The sequence below is a fragment of the Rhipicephalus microplus genome, chromosome 4, assembly GCF_043290135.1.
Source record: "Rhipicephalus microplus isolate Deutch F79 chromosome 4, USDA_Rmic, whole genome shotgun sequence".
Lineage (NCBI taxonomy): Eukaryota > Metazoa > Arthropoda > Arachnida > Ixodida > Ixodidae > Rhipicephalus > Rhipicephalus microplus.
Window position 1 is genome coordinate 73,904,019 of NC_134703.1, and position 12,085 is coordinate 73,916,103.

General features: G+C 45.8%; 1 protein-coding gene across 1 annotated transcript in view; it reads left to right on the top strand.

Moving 5' to 3' along the window:
- The first annotated feature begins 5,620 nt into the window (after positions 1 to 5,620).
- Positions 5,621 to 12,085, top strand: part of LOC119172117 (monocarboxylate transporter 12) — a 77,510-nt gene continuing 71,045 nt past the window's right edge. Inside the window, exon 1 of the mRNA XM_037423111.2 lies at positions 5,621 to 6,050. The gene's annotated coding sequence lies outside the window, so the exon portion shown is untranslated. The remainder of the gene's footprint in view (positions 6,051 to 12,085) is intronic.

Genomic DNA, 12,085 nt, shown 5'->3' on the forward strand with positions numbered 1-12,085 from the left:
AAACGCGAAAGTGTTGCGGGGGACAAAATTCGAAGCATGCGCTGCCGCTAGTATTTGCTCAGCCCGCTATCACCCTGCCGTTGTTTCTTTCTTTCTTTTTCCCGTTGCAATTGCAAGGTGAAAACACTTGTGGCCAAGAGGCCGCAGTGGTCGCACTGCCGAGTATGGTCGAGAGAAAGCGCCGGCAATACGTGTGCGTCCTCGTCCCAGCATGCATGCAAGTAAGGGCCGCTGGAAACAAGATTAGCCTGTTGTTTACTCTCTCCGCGCGGTGAGTGATAAGCGGGAAAGCGGCAGGACATTTTCAACGGTGGAAGACGGCGAGGTTGCGTAGGACGGGGTACTACGAGATGGAGACCGCCCTGCTTCTCCTCTGTGCCTCTGCATATGTTGTAATAACAAGCTATAACGATTCCAGGAGTTTCACGTCCGAAAACCACGATATGAATAGGAGGAATGCCGTAGTGGAGGGCTCCGGAAGTTTCGAGCATCAGATGTTCTTTGACGTGCACTGACAACGCACAATAGAATGGCCTCTACCGATATAGAAATGTAGTCGATATAGATGTAGATGTAGTCGATATAGATGTAGAAATATAGTCGATATAGAAATGCGACTGACGCGGCCTGGATCGAACATGCGACCCTTGAGTCAACAGACGAGCGTAACAAGAAATGGATTCTCAAACAAACAAACAAACAAAAAAAAACACGCCAGGGCTCCGCGGTAGGCGCAGTACAGTCACAGCGAAAGCTAGAAGAACGGCCTTTCAGAGCCTTTTCAAAGCACTCATTGGGTGACTGCTGCAAGCACACTTGCTTGGTACCCACTAGGGCATGAATAATAAACGTTAGGGTAGTGGGCCGGCATTCGCTATGCTATTTTTCGTCATTTTTCTGAAAAGCGTGGTATCCGCTAAACACTTGCAAGAAATTTTGTGCCAATTGTCCATGCAGTGACTGACGATGAGGAATTATGGCTGTTGTGGCTATGCGCCACAGTTAATAGGAAACCAAGAACAAGCTGTTGTAATGAGTTAGAGCATTAGACGGTCCACTGGTTATGGTAATCGCATTGTGCGACGACTGGTTGCTCTTTCGCTGTTTTAAAACGCTTTACAAGTCGTATTAATGCGATTGTTTTCCCGACCTCAAGCCTGCCTAAGGCACGTTTTACAACAAGTCACAAGCACCGGTGTAGCTCAGTGGTCGAATACTAGGCTGGCACCCAGCGGACCCGGGTTCGAGCACCACTGTGCCGTTGGTGCTAGGTAATGCCTGCCTAAAAAGAGTTTGACAAGTTACAAGTACCGGCGTAACTCAGTGATAGAGTATTGGGCTTGCACCCAGCGGACCCGGCTTCAAGCCACACTGTGTCATTGGTGTAAGAAATATTTTTCTATTTTCGCGGATGTGCTTACGGACACCGGCGGCGGCGGTGGCGGTGGACAACATGCAACTGCTCGTGACCCGAAAAGTGATCTCACAACAGCTTTCGCTGCAAAAAAATTAAAGCGACTCCATTCCTCTCCTAAGGTGTAGCGGTAACTCCGACGAAGGCCGACGGCTGTAATCTTCCGAACCTATCCGGAACTCGTTTGAGCCGAAGTGTAGCCAAAGATAGGGTAAAATTTGCAAAAAAAAAACGATGTACAAGAGTCTAAACCTTTCAGGAGACCTGTGAAGCAACATCACGTTTGCTCAAACTTCTGGAAGCAAGACAATGCTCTAGTTTACGAATACAAGCCTGGTAGACGGGGAGCAGTTCTGTTCTGTTCGTGGAGCAGCTGCACCGAGTTTACTCGAAGAGTAAACTGAGGCTATGCTGACACCCGAAAATGTTCAGAGCGAAACAAACAAGAAATGGATTTGTAAACACTGGAACTCGGGCATTCTGCTGTGCGAGTTAGCCTAACCGCTGCAACAAAGTCGAAGTCTTTTTCTTTTAATGCGAAGCCTTTTACAGCGAATCCAAGGCACTTTGACCGTTTCTTTCCTTCCTTCCTTCTTTCCTTCCTTCCTTCCTTCATTCCTTCCTTCCTTCCTTCCTTCCTTCCGTCCGTCCGTCCGTCCGTCCGTCCGTCCGTCCGTCCGTCCATCCGTCCGTCCATCCGTCCGTCCGTCCATCCATCCATCCATCCATCCATCCATCCATCCATCCATCCATCCATCCATCCATCCATTTGTCCATCCATCCGTCCGTCCGTCCGTCCATCTGTCCATTCATCAATCCGTCCATCCATCCAACCACCCATTCAGACAGACAGACAGACAGACAGACAGACAGACAGACAGACAGACAGACAGACAGACAGACAGACAGACAGACAGACAGACAGACAGACAGACAGACAGACAGACAGTTACCTACAACTTGGTGTCTTCACGCTCATTCTCTTAGCTTGGTACTTACGGAAATAGAATTAAGAGGGCCTGAATGTATGACGAACACAGTTCGCAATTCATGACATCAACAGCGCGACTTTACTGCCGATACGTCTTGAAAGTTTTCCACTCAGTCATGCGCGGCAAACACCCGCCTACCACAGCCCATAAATTGCGGGTACGCGCCACAAGTGATTCTAATTTTGTCAAGAGGGAGAGAGTGAAATTTCATTTATAAGAGTCCACTGCGGAAGCGGAGGTTGCCCCGCGCCATCCGGCTACTCACACATGGAGACCGGCAGGTGGAGCCGAACCGCCCTGTGGCGAATGCACCAGACGGCCAGTATTTGGTAAAGACTTAGGAAATATTGGCTCGACAGTGTGAAGAAGTCCTTGCCACAGAAAATGCGCTGCAGGGTCGGTGGGTTGGTTGCTTCTTGGAGACCTGTAACAACTAGATTCGGGGGATCGGCCATGAAACGGGCGGTACCTTAATTGATAGATACAACTGTTTGATAATCCGAATAGGTTTCCAATCGGATTGTTTAAAAAAGGAATTTATACAATCAATGCTAAAATAATTTTACAAGCCAACATTGTTGAAAAGTACGAAAACCTGACGCTCAATTTGTTTTGTCTCCCATAGGAATCGCCATACGCATACTCATCAGATCTACCTCAGTGACGATATAGATTGCGTTAAAAATCGTGCCGTAAAGTATATTCATTCATCGTTCTCGTATGGCATCATTTTTCATCGCCCCGCCGCGGTGGTCTAGTGGCTAAGGTACTCGGCTGCTGACCCGCAGGTCGTGGGATCGAATCCCGGCTGCGGTGGCTGCATTTCCGATGGAGGCGGAAATGTTGTAGGCCCGTGTGCTCAGATTTGGGTGCACGTTCAAGAACCCCAGAGGCTAAAAATTTCCGGAGCCCTCCACTACGGCGTGTCTCATAATCATGTAGTGGTTTTGGGACGTTAAACCCCACATATCAATCAAATCATTTTTCATCTTAAAAAAGCAGATTCTGCTTTGAATGCACCAGAACATCTCCGTCGCATCGCGAGTTTATCATTATATCATAAATTTTATAACAGTCCACTTCGTCAAACACCCTGAACTATGCCTCCTATGCGCACTTCACTGAGCACAGGTCATTCTTTTAACGTTGCTCGTCTATATGCATGCATACTGTCACTTTCTCATCATCATTTTTTTCGTCGCACAGCAAAAGATAAGAACGGCATTCTCACCACACCGCTTCCCATCACCACGTCACATGTCTTCGTTGAGGAAATGAAAAGATTTAATTGTGGACAAATTTTGTTATTTCTGTTTATATAACCACCTTTTATGTAACACCCACTTTGGGGTCTTTAACGTAAATAAATGAAATCAAATGAAACATTCCTGTGACTACCGCCTATTTCAGCAGCACCAGAGTAAAGAACCACGGTCGAGAATAAATTTAAACCCATCTTTCGGAGAGGTTCGTCAAACAATCTCTTCCTTTGATTTTTGGACAATTTGCATTTGAAAAGAGATGATGCAGAGATCTACTTTCTCTGCAGTGGAGGCATAAAGGTGACTGTACCTGACTAGACTTGTGTAGGTAAACGTTCAGTGGGGGAACTCAGCATCGTAGTCTGGTAATTAATATTTTAGCCCTTGTAGTGGAGCACCATCGTTTTTTCCTAGGATAATTGAGGTGCAGAGGTCGGCCGTATTGCCAGTAGGTTAAATACGTTGATCAAAGCTACGAAAAAAAAAAAGGCAGCTCCAGCCGGAGTCAAACCCAATCATTCTGCGTGTCAGTCAGGTATTCTCATTGTAAGAATCATGACGTGCCCGTGACTCCTCAAGTCAAATGTATCGCCAATACGCTTGTAACTACCACGCATGACATGCACATCATCGTCACGTAATGTGCGGTTCGTGGCGGTGAAACAAACAGCTCTGCCCTAATGTGGGACCACCATTGTCACGGCACTGAACTCCAACGTACCTGGTAAGCTGTATCTTGCCGGTACTTAGCTATGGAGCAGAAACCTGGAGACTTACAAAGAGGGTTCAGCTTAAATTGAGGACGACGCAGCGAGCAATGCAAATAAAAATGGTAGGTGTAACCTTAAGAGACAAGAAGAAAGCAGAGTGCATTAGGGAACAAACGGGGGTTTAGGATATCATAGCTGAAATCAAGAAGAAGAAATGGACATGGGCCGGGCATGTAGCGCGTAGACAGGATAACCGCTGGTCGTTAAGGGTAACTAACTGGATTCCCAGAGAAGACAAGCGGGTTAGGCGGATACAAAAGGTTAGATGGGTAGATGAGATTAAGAAGTTTGCCGGTATAAATTGGCAGCAGCAAGTGCAGGACCGGGTTAACTGGCGGAACATGGGAGAGGCCTTTGTCCTGCAGTGGACGTAGTCAGGCTGATGATGATGATGATGATGACGTGCACAACTACTTGATTTAGAAGAATACGTCAATCTATCTCGTAATGCTCTAAAATAGAAACATCCAGCATGGGCAACTGCTGACCACCTGATCCCTATAAAATGGTTTCTCACAGTGCTAGACTTTTTTTCAAAATTTATCCAAGCGCCGCACAGAAAATGGCTCTCACAGAATATTTCATCAACAAACCGGAAATTGCTTCCCCCATAAAGAACAATATTAATACCCCATTTTGTATAATTTCTCTCAACTAACATCGAAACTCATCGACTGCTTTTCTCTTTGCTATTTTTCGCTTTTATGCTCCCGCATACGTGCCACGCTGTTCAGATCTCGTATCCCAAGGGATCCCCGCCGACCTCCAATGAAATAGCGCAACCAGTCTCTGTACAGGTCCCCTTCATTTTTTTTTTCTCTTTCTGGGAGAAATAAAGGTATCACCACCACCTTCACAAAGGCTTTGAAGATGAACATTTGACAGACTTCCATCTTCTCGGGAAGCAAATAACATCGGAAAAGGGACACCGAGCAACGTATTGAAGTGATAACATCTCTTTACTTTAAGATGAGAAATACTCGGACCCTTCTTCAGGGGTGACAAAGGCTTCCTCTCCGTTTCCTACACACCATTCTCTTTTGGGTCACTTCTCCGTCGAACGTCACAGCACCGCGCGCTCTGCGAGGCTCCGCATCTCGCGCCGTCGCATCACGCGACTCCGCCGACAGCGCGCACGTGACGACAACTTTCGGCGAGCGCCGCGACAGGGCGCGTGCTGCCAAAGCGCCGGCCTGGGCCAGCGTCGCCAGCGCCGGCGATCCACGCTTCCAAGACCTCGCCAAAGGTCTCCACTGCCGGACCGTGCGCGCGACTGCGTGGCTGCTCAACCCTGTCTTCAACGTGCACGAGAAGCCCTCCCCGCGAAACGTGCCGCGCACTTTTTTACTCCGTGTGGGGCTCCTATAGTATCCTCTCTCCCTCTTTCTTTTTCTGTCGAACTCGCATCTTCACGAAGCCCCATTTGACTGTCATCACCTGCACAGGCCTCAACGGGATTTCTTTTTTTCTTCCGCGATCGCCACCATAGCGGGCTGACAGCATTTTTTTTTTCCGGAGCCCTCCGCTGCTGGACAACACCGGAAGTTCCCGGCTGCTCCAGCACTGCGCGTCGCAGTTCTGGAGGCAACGGAACGTGCTTATCTTCATCGAGGTAAGCCCTATACGCGTCGAGCGGCTTGCTCATGCAAACGGCCTCCACCAGCAGCGGCCGTAGCTGGGTTGCCACATGCTCGTTGCTCTCTCGCAAAGTGACAGCAGCTCGCTTGCTCTAGCTGGGAAGTTGAGGCCAAGCCAAGATTCCCGACGGCCAAGACAGCTCCGCGGGCATGCTTTCGAGTCGAGGCACCACACTTTTTTCTATTGCTTTTCTTGCGGCCAACAAAATTTATCTTGCTTTGAAGTTAATTTACAAAACCTCGGTAGAGTGAAACAAGAACAAAAGAATAAAGAGGCATTGGTGAAACAAGCGGAACCTCTGCGTTTGCACAAGCGCGCTCAAGCCCGCAAGAACAGGCAGCTGCGGCGCATTTCGCTGCCGAACTGTTCCTGTAAACGCACCTTTCTAACAATGCTCACGTGCATGCAGTGAGCCAGCTTCAGCCGTTCGTGTTATACCTCATTGTTCTTTTTCGACACACATTCATTGTTCACAGGGTGATCGTGTACGTTAGTCTGCACGCAAACAAGTACGTCGAATGAACATGAAAGTTTTTTTTTTTCGCTATCTGCTCTCCTGAAACAAGCCAAGCGTATTTAGCAGCTGCTACGGTTAGCAGAATTGTAGCCTCGTAAGAAGCCTGCGGCTAAGCTCCCAAAGTTATTGGTTATCCTTCTATGAATCGCTCACTTGATTATGAAAACAAGTACTCTGTGTTTGATGGAACGGTAGATGAAATGATGTTTTCCTAATAGTGATGTCATGCCACGCCGACAATCGGTGCTCGGGTTCGCAAGGAGGATTGTGGAAAGCAAAACAAAAACAAGGCTGCAGTTACGCCGAGGCTTTCGCAAGTCACCGCACCTCGTACTTCGAGAAATTGCTGGAGGTCGCTAACAGATAAGATACAAACGGGGACAAACAGTACCTTCAGTGCACACTGAGCAACAGGCACGCACTCAACGAAGGATAGTCCACGTTCAAGGTTGAAGAACATCATCTCATGTATCATACTATAAGTACTCTTACTAAAGTATGATGAGCCTTTTAATCTCGAGCAAGGTCGTCGCCCAGGACTCAATTTTCTTCGAGCGAGGTGCAGACTAACAGCGTAAAAGTGCTCGGCGCACTGATATGTGATAGCATGCGATGCGATAAATTGTACTGATGCGTTGCGCCTGGCAAAGCGCTGACCAGTTAAAAGAAAAAAAAAACAATGTGGGTGAGAAATGAAGTTAATTCCACCTCGGGCAACAGTATCCATCGACTAGTTCTTATGTTCACTCAAAAGCCTTCGATTATTATTATTATTATTATTATTATTATTATTATTATTATTATTATTATTATTATTATTATTATTATTATTATTTCGCGTTTTAGCTCATAGACCGCTTCCAATTGTACGTCTTTCACTGATGAAGTCTGCAAGATCGATAAAACTGTGCGTAATCAGTAAAAAGCTACAACGCATACCTTTCGACATATGTGACAGCCATTAAGATAAAGGTAATACAAAGCAGGCAATTACAAATTTTTCTACTGCGATGTTCAAAACACATACTTCCGCATAGCAGCAAATAAGAGTACTTCAAGTGCCCAAAGAAGGGAAGAAAATGCACGGCATGCGTTGCTGAATATCTCACGTATAGCAAAAAAGAGCATGCTATAACTCTCAAATATGTACACAATTAGACTCCTGAATAAATATATATATGCAACCATCATTGAACCTACTAAATAAAATTGTGTTCACCATTTTTTTCTCCTATTTTCACACATTTAGTAAGTAGCCACTGTTAAAGATACAGCCTATTTCGCTCGAGATACTTTTTAGTCCTATGTACGTCACCTGACGCTATAGCGCCTTACTTCCCTTCTATATATTATCGCTCTAAAATTTACGCCATTGTCCTTGACTACACAGTTTTTTTTTCTAACTTTTTTCTTATCCGAATAAGGGTGCGGGCATCCCTGGAACTTTACCGGGGTACTTTCCCACAGGCACAGCATTCAGCGCCGCTGTAGGAATCCAGTGACGATTGAAGCTTTCTTGCACACTGTAATGGGCTATTCTCAAAATAGACCTTGCAGACCCGCTTGCTTAAAGCTGATCCTCTGCAGGTTTTCGAGAACAACGTCTCTTTTACCCGGGTAATTCGAACACGACCATCCACAATGTGCGGTGTCTGCTGTCTCATTGGATGAATTAAAAAAGCGGATGACCAAGACGAGCTGTATTGGATAGTTGTGAATGTCTTTGATCCTTGTTTACGTAATACCACTCATAACCACTTGTTACGGTGAAGCCGCACCGAAGCTAGCCGACTAGCTAAACGTATATTCGCTTCGGTAGCTCACCAGTCCACCCTAAAAATAAGATTGTTTACCTGAAGGAATCGCTTTAAGTATATAGAGCAAAAACTTAAAAGCTTAGTCTTCATATCCCCAAGCAGAGCATCCGAAAAGCACATGGAAGTTTAGCAAGAGATCACTGTATCTTAACTAAGGCATAAAACATGCTGAAGTGTTCAAGTATAACGACTTTCATCGCAGCATTGTACAAAAATTTTTACGGTCCCGTATGCGTTCGCTTAAGACGGCCCGAAGGCTAAAGCTTTCGTCTTCTCACTTGATTGGAATGATCTCCTGAAGGTTTTCTGCACCTTAGGTGGTTTTGTACTGCCTCCGTGATCGTACAGGCATCGCAAGCTTGTTTCTGCACCTCAAGGGTTGTTTACAGTGCCTCGGAGATCTGATCGCCTTTGAGCAAACGGCGATGGAATGTGAAGGCGTCATCATGTGACGTCTTGATATGTGATGTCATAGTGACCTCATGATGTTTTTGTGGCATGTGACGTCATGGCGTAATGTGGTGACGCCATCAGATGCTACTCATTTTTTTTTTGTGCCGCTCGTGTTGACGCCGCCGCCACTGACGTTCAATTTTCGTGTTTATGGGACATATAAGGCTTTCGTCTTTATATATCAGAGTACTCGAGGCAGTCACAGCTTACGCCTGAAGCAACTGAAAAAAGTTGCGATTATGCAGTCTCGAATTCTGCAAGTCTGGTATTGCAAAAAAAAACAACAGCAAAAAACAGGCAAATTTAATTTTTTCATTGCGCCACCAGTGCGCTATGCGCATTGGTGACATGTGCAGTGATGTTAATTACAGTCATTATGTGTGTGATCGTAATAGCACTGAAACGCGAAAGTGGACCGCAAAGGCCTCTATGAAGCACATACCAGTCAGCTGAGGACAAGAAAATCGTATGGTGAAAATCCGATTCTATGAAGCGGCTCGTTTAACACATACATACATACATACATACATACATACATACATACATACATACATACATACATACATACATACATACATACATACATACATACATATTTGCATGCGTACATACGTGCATAGTACATGCATGTCTTACATATGTTCCTGCATACAGATCTCACGCTAGAATTTAGAGCCATGCATGCATATAATTTCGTTTCCAGCAACTACAGTTCATGTCACATCGGCGTGATTTCGACTCGAACACACACCAGAGGCAACCTTATTTTTAGTAGTCAAACTTGAAGCGATATAATATGATTATCACGACCAATTGCTTATGGTGGTCGTTTTACAAATAAAAATATTTCGATTTATTCTATTAGTACCATAAATATATAGCGCAGTTATATAGTCATTGAAGTGCTTCTCTCATATTCAACCATAGACTAAAAGCTTACAGAAGGAGAATGAACCTAAGGTGACAAAATGTTATAGATAATGAACCACACCAACCTACTTTATCGAAACGTTTAGATCATGCAATGCCTAACAAGGCGTGTTGCACTCTTATATTTAACAAAGTTTTCGGCGCCATTTGCAAGCCCCTAGTGTCGGTGTGCAACGGCTCTTGAAGGCCTCTCGACACGGGTCTTGCGTCGTGCCGAACGGATGGACGTGCCGTCCGGCTAAACGGCGACCGCGACGCTTGACCCGAGGACAGTGCCGATAACGGTCTCGCAAGCAGGGATCGATAGCGGACAAGGCTCCTTCGCTCAGCGCGTGTCCGATTCGCCTCTTCTGCGTCCACGGCGATTGGCGACAAGGGCCAACCTAGCAGAGCCACTCGTTCCGATAGAAGCGCCAGGGTTTCCGCGTTCGAGAGCTCCTTCGCCGTATCACCGAATCCTGCGCTGACTGCAGTATCAGGCCGGCAACGCCTCGTGCCGAAGAAGCAGGAGCCACGAATTGCGAAAAGCAAATGTTTTTGCGCAAATGTTGTCGAAGCTAAGCTGAGCCGCGAACAACGGAAGGCAAATACAAAACCTGTGACTGTGAAAAAATAAAGAGAGAGAGAGAAAAGAGCTCATGCTTCTGATTTTAAGACACGCCAACAAGGTAATGGTTCGAAGGAAGTGGAAATTTGAAAAAAAAAAACAGTGGTCCAACAAGGGATGTCTAAGACGCAAAGCAACACCTCGGCAGAGGTGACTTGCTATCATAGACGTCACCCTCTGCCCAGGCGGTGCTGCGAAAAACGCCCACACCAGCGCCCTCATCGCCGCAATGACCATAACTGGGTAGTGCAAAGAGAGCCGTCTGCAGGCGAATGTGCATGGGCTCTTCTCTTTTGTTGGTGTAAAGGTGCGGTTTCCCGAAAATCAAGAACCTGGCAAGTTTTTACCGTCAGTGCAACCTCGCTTCAGAAAAGTATAGGAGGCTCAATTTTCGTGTTTATGAGACATGTATGGCTTTCGTCTTAATATATCAGAGTAGTCGAGGCAGTCACAACTTACGCCTGAAGCGCCTGAAACAAGTTGCGATTATGCAGTCTCGACTTCTACCGTTCCGCGTACGAACGACACGCTTCCCTCGCGCCGGTTCACGACAGCGATAAGCAGTCACAGCGGTTATCGATTTTGTGGCCGATAGCAAAACGTGTTCACTGTAAAGCCACCACCATCGTTGCGGCCCTGCCGAGACAGCACAATGGGGCAAATGCAATGGTCGTTCGTACGCGGAACGTTAGGGAGCACTAGAATCGTTGCGCGCACTGGCGCACGAGCGGGTTTGTTACGTGTTATTTTTTGCATTTCGCGGTTATTTGTAATTAGCAGAAAAACCCTAATACCCAACAGACATATAGCTCAAAACTGTCTAATCGTACGTTTTGAAACCAATCTCCAACTTTCTCATTGAATTTTTTATCTATCTTTGCTTTTTGAAAAGTTAGTTAGGTAAACATATCTAACTAAACATTACTTGAGAACACAAAAATAGTCTCACTAACTCCAGGCAACGATGAGCAACACGCGTTTGGTCACGTCGTAATTACGTGTTCCGGCATATTTTTAAACTTTGGCTATATATATATATATATATATATATATATATATATATATATATATATATATATATATATATATATATATATATATATATATATATATATATATATATATATATATGACTATACCTTCTGCTGTATTGAACATACGTAATAAATAAATAAATAAATAAATAAATAAATATTGAGCGCTAACGACGCCAAAGGGCTAATCCATCTGTCCGATCCAGGGAAGCAACGTGGAGACGCCAGCGCCAGGAAAAGAACAGGAAAGAGCAGAAAAGCACGAGAAAAACAAAACAAAAATTGCGGGAAAGAGCCCACAAAACAGAAGATAAACGCAAGGGAAACACAAGAGCACGCTTACAACCTAGCCTATACAGCTTCAGTGTCCGATGGTTTTCACTGCATGTGACTCAATTTTTTATATCGGTGTGCGTGTGCTCGTTTCATTCAACCAGCCCCGCCACGGTGGTCTAATGGCTAAGGTACTCGGCTGCTGACCCACAGGTCGCGGGTTCGAATCCCGGCTGCGGCGGCTGCATTTCCGATGGAGGCGAAAATGTTGTAGGCCCGTGTGCTCAGATTTGGGTGCACGTTAAAGATCCCCATGGCAGGTGGTCAAAATTTCTGGAGTCCTCCACTACGGCGTCTCTCATAATCATATGGCGGTTT